This window comes from Canis aureus, chromosome 25, assembly GCF_053574225.1.
Source record: "Canis aureus isolate CA01 chromosome 25, VMU_Caureus_v.1.0, whole genome shotgun sequence".
NCBI classification, from domain to species: domain Eukaryota; kingdom Metazoa; phylum Chordata; class Mammalia; order Carnivora; family Canidae; genus Canis; species Canis aureus.
The window spans coordinates 41982502-41987866 of NC_135635.1; positions in this window are offsets into that span (position 1 = coordinate 41982502).

Consider the following 5365-nt stretch of genomic DNA (forward strand, 5'->3'; position numbering starts at 1 on the left):
TCCTAAATTTCGACTCCGCAAAATGAGCACTTTTCTTTTTGCCCTCTCAATTATTCAGGAATGCCTTGATGTGACATTGTGAAGATTTAAATATGTGCCGTTTCTTAGAGAAGGATAGCTTTTAAATAAAGCTTGAATGAATGTAGCCTTTGTATTCAGTATCCTTAAAGAACTACCCACATAGGGTTTTTCTCCATCATGGTAATGTCTATATTTTATCTTCGTTTGATGTTGTGTGGAAGGGCTGGAGTGAGGGGAAGTGATAGAAATCCAATTTCCAGCTGGACTGTGAAATCCACAACACATGGCCCTTCCTCCTCAGGCCCTCCTACCATCCATTAGCAAATCCAAACTCCTCACCAAGGGTTTATAACCTGTGGCCAACTGTTTTCTTTCCTCAGTGCTTGGGATGGGGGAAAATTGAGAATGAAATAGCCTACTCCTCCCACCTTTTGTAGCAGCCTTTCCCAAGCTATCCACCACCCCGCCTCCCAATTTGTAACATTTAAATCCTTGATGGAAGGACACTTTTTCTATGGAGACTTCCCACATTAACACCATCACATTTACTGAGTTCAAGTTTGTGACAGATTTTATGTGCATCAAATGAGAAAATGTAGGCAAAGCATGAAGCACCATGCCTAGAAAAAGCATTTAATACATTTTAGCATTTACAGGTCCTCAGTCCTTATCCAAAACCCTCAGGGCCAAATGAGTTTTGGAATTAATTGTTTCATTTATTTAGTTTTGCAGACATTAGGAAGGTAATGAGGTGCCTGTACAATATATTATTAAATATATAGTACATTTGGGTCTGGGGCAGCATGTTCTAATCAAATGCATTCATATTTCTATGGTGCAATGTATGAATATTCATATTTAGTGGAATAAATAAATACTATATATAGCTTGACTTCAGGTCAGGCAGGTTGTGCAACCAATGAGTTTCCACCAAACTTGTGGTAGAACTTACTTTCAGAGCTTTGGGGAATTGGCGATTTTGGATAAGGTCATGGTATGTTGGTACTCCTATCTTACGTATGGAGAACTGATGCTCAGAGAGAGGAAGAGGTTCTTGCAGCTGGGAACAGGGCTGTGAGGCAAATCCAGATCTTTCCTCATTCTGGAGTTGGCACTCTGACCTGGGAGTTTGTCTTCTCCCCTCCAGCTATTTTGGCCTTCCTGGAAACTTTGCATGCCTGTGTCTCCACTGTTCTAACTCCATCTGGCACACGTGCCCACCTTTCCTTTGCAAGTGGGTTTTGAAGTCCTCGGACTGTGAGCCAGAGATTCTGCCTTTAATGTGTATTCTCTCACAAGTCACGGAGGATTTTCAAAACTGGTGTGGACACTGCCCTAGGGAGACGAAGGGCCCAAAGCGGTTCACTCTCTACGGTTTCTTTTTGTATTTTACCATTTTATAGAATATTTAAAAAGTTTTATTGCAAATTCACATAACAAAATTAACCGTTTTAAAGGGAACAATTCAGTGGCATTTAGTACATGCATAATGCTGTGCAACCACCACCTCTAGCTCGTTTCCTAATATTTTCATCACTCCAAAAGGAAACCTACTTCGTACCCATTAAACAGTTACTATCCCTTTCCCCCTTCCTCCACCATTTGACAATCACCAATCTGCTCGCTGACCCTATGGGGTTCTATTCTGAATATTTCACATTAATGGAACCATACATTATGTGATCTGTAGTGACTGGTTTTTTCACTTAGCATGATGTTTTCAAGGTTCATACATATTGTAGCATGTGTCAGAACTTCCCTCCTTTTCATGGCTGAGTAGTATTCCATTGTATAGATTACTATCACCTGTTTATCCATTCATGTGTTCATCGACATTGAGATTGGCTATCATACAAATCCTGTGATGAGCATAGGTGTTAAGTGTATTGTTTACATAATTTCACCTTTCCCTTTTACTGTCTCACTCTAGTCCCCTCTCCTAGGGTTTGATAAGACTGGAGCTGATCCCTTTGCCTATAACGAGACAGATTGTGTGAAGGTCCAAAAACGAGTGAGTGGGTGGAGGAGGAGACAAAAATGTGCTAGTTTGTGTTTGCCTTGGCTTTAAATTGTATTTTTTTTTAATGCACAAAGTAATACATGTTCATTATAAAAATTTTTAAATATGCAGGAAACACAAAAAAGAGATATTTGAAAATTCTCTTCCAGTCCATCACCCAGGCAAGGCTTCCTGGTCTTTTGCAATTTGCATTGTTTATACGGTTTGTTTATTGGTTTTTAAAATAGACTTTACTTTTTAGTACATTTTTAAATTTTTTAAAATAAATTTATTTTTTATTGGTGTTCAATTTGCCAACATATAGAATAACAACCAGTGCTCATCCCATCAAGTGCCCCCCTCAGTGCCTGTCACCCAATCACCCCCACCCCCACCCCCCTCCCCTTCCCCCACCCCTAGTTCGTTTCCCAGATTTAGGAGTCTCTCATGTTCTGTCTCCCTTTCTGATATTTCCCACTCATTTTTTCTCCTTTCCCTTTATTCCCTTTCACTATTTTTTATATTCCCCAAATGAATGAGACCATATAATGTTTGTCCTTCTCCGATTGACTTATTTCACTCAGCATTACATTTTTAAATTTATAGAAAAAATTGAGAAGATAGTACAGAGATTAGTTTTGACTGACTTTGTATTTTATATAAATGAACATACTTTTGTGTTCTTTTGCTTGGTGAGATTCATCTTGTGGTGTGAAGCAAGAGTTTGTTCATTTTAGTTTTCATATGATATTTCATTATATAAAATTTGCCACAATTTATTTATCCATTCTGTTACTAAGGGATATTTGAATAGTTTTCCATGTTAGACTATTATGAATGATCCTACTTTGGACATTTTTGTACCTGTCTTTTGGGCATACACATACACATTTCTACTAAAAATGAAAAAATAGGACCAGTCAGTATGCATGTGTTGATTTTTTTTTTTAATTTTTTTTTAATTTATTTATGATAGTCACACAGTGAGAGAGAGAGAGGCAGAGACAGGCAGAGGGAGAAGCAGGCTCCATGCACCGGGAGCCCGATGTGGGATTCGATCCCGGGTCTCCAGGATCGCGCCCTGGGCCAAAGGCAGGCGCCAAACCGCTGCGCCACCCAGGGATCCCCCGCATGTGTTGATTTTTAATAGGTCCTAACAGCTCCTTTCCAAAATGGTTATATCAATTCATATTCCTAAAAGTACTGTATGAGAATTTTAGTTATTTGATATTCTCACCTACCCTTGGTATTATGAGTCTTTTTTAAACTAATATTTTAGCCACTCTGGTGGGTATTTAGTTGCATTTCAGTGGGTTTGCCACCCCTGATAACTGAGTTGAGCATGTTTCCTCACTTTTTTGGCAGCTTGGCTATACTTTTTAGTAGATGTCTATTTGTGACATTTGCCCATTTTCCACCACTTGGTTTTCTACTTTTTTCTTATTGTTATATAGGATCATTGATTTTCAAATTAACTTTTTTTCCCCCTGAATATATGCACTTAAGGCTATACTTTCCCCTATTAGCTGTATCCTACATATTTTACATGTCATGTTTTCATAATAATTTAATTTTAAAAATATCTATTATTTCTTCTTTGTCCTATGTGTTATTTAGAAGCATATTACTTAATTTCAATTATATAGAGTTGTTTTTAAAGACTTTATTTATTTATTTATTCATGAGAGACACACACAGAGAGGCAGAGACACAGGCAGAGGGAGAAGCAGGCTCCATGCAGGGAGCCTGATGCAGGACTCCATCCTGAGACTCCAGGATTACTCCCTGAGCCAAAGGCAGATGCTCAGGCATCCGTTATAGAGATTTTCCTACTACCTTTGTGTTATTGTTTTCTAGTTTAATCTATTGTGGTCAGAACATAGTCTGCATAATTTGAAAATATTTTCAGACTTGCTTTACAAACTAGCATACAGTCAATTTTAGTATATATGCTTTGCCAAGTCCATGTGCATTTGAAATGGATTCTACAGTTATTTGGTATAGTACCTATATGCAACTTAAGTCATTTGTTAATTATGTTGTCTAAATCTTTTATGTACTTATTGATTTTTGTCTGCTTATTTTATAGTTTTTAAAAAAGCATGTTAAAATCCCACTATGGAGCTTTACACTTATAATTTGTGTACTTTTTTGTATATAATATATTTTGATAAAAATTTCACCAAATATCTCCCATTGTAGTTGTGAGTTTGTCTATTCCTCCTTTAAGTTTTGTCAATTGTTTATATATTTTGAGATTATGGTTTTATTTTGGTAAATACAAATGTACAATTTTTATATCTTCCTAGAAAAATGACTATCTTTATCATACTGAAATATCTTCCTTTTTCTCCACTAACTAGATATCTCTATATTGCTTACTTTACTTTGTCTGATATTAATACATCTATAAGTCTTATTTTGGTCAGTGTTTTTATGCTATTTTTTTCATCCATTTATTCTTAAACTTTCTGTATCATGATATTTAAGGTATTTATTATGTAAAGAATGTAGAGTTGGATTTTGTTTTGTTTTTCATCTAGTCTTAGTTGTTTTGTCAGCTGGACATTTAATGTAATTATGACACATTTGTGTCTAAATATATCATCTTACTGCTTAACAGCAGATTAGACACAGCTGAGAAGAGGATGACTCAATGGAAAAATATGTCAGAAAATAATTAAAGGTGGAAGCAATGAGAAACAAAAGAGTACATAATATATAGAAAAAGCATATGACAATAGAATAAGTGAAAGGCATAATATATTTGCAACTGGAGTCCCAGAAATAGCAAGTTCCACGTTTTTCTTTTTTTTTTTTTTTAACTTTTTGGAAAGTATTAGTTTTATTCAATTTCTATTAGTTTGTAAAATATATCTACTTAACTATGTATATGTTACTTGTTAATATTTATATATATTTAACAAATTAAAAGAATACACACATATATGTATTTACTACTTACCCTAGAGATTATAACCTGCAATCTTTATCTTATTTTAGGCTAATATAAACGAGTACTTTTTCTTTCTGGACAATTGCAGGTCCTTAGAACATTTTAACTCCATTGATCCCTTTGTATCTCTGTACTATTATTGTTGGTAAATTAATTTCATGTTTATTTGAACTTTAAAATTATATTTTTATGCAGTTAATATTTATTTATATTTACCCACATATTTTCCCTATGTTTCTCATTTCTTTCTAAATTTTTGTGCTTCCACTTCAAACCATTTTCCTTCAACCTGAAAAATTCCTTTTTCTGTTTCTTTTTGTCTAAGTTTGTTAGTAAATTTTCTCAAATTTTTGCTTGTCTGAAATTTCTTTACTTCATCCTTATTTTTG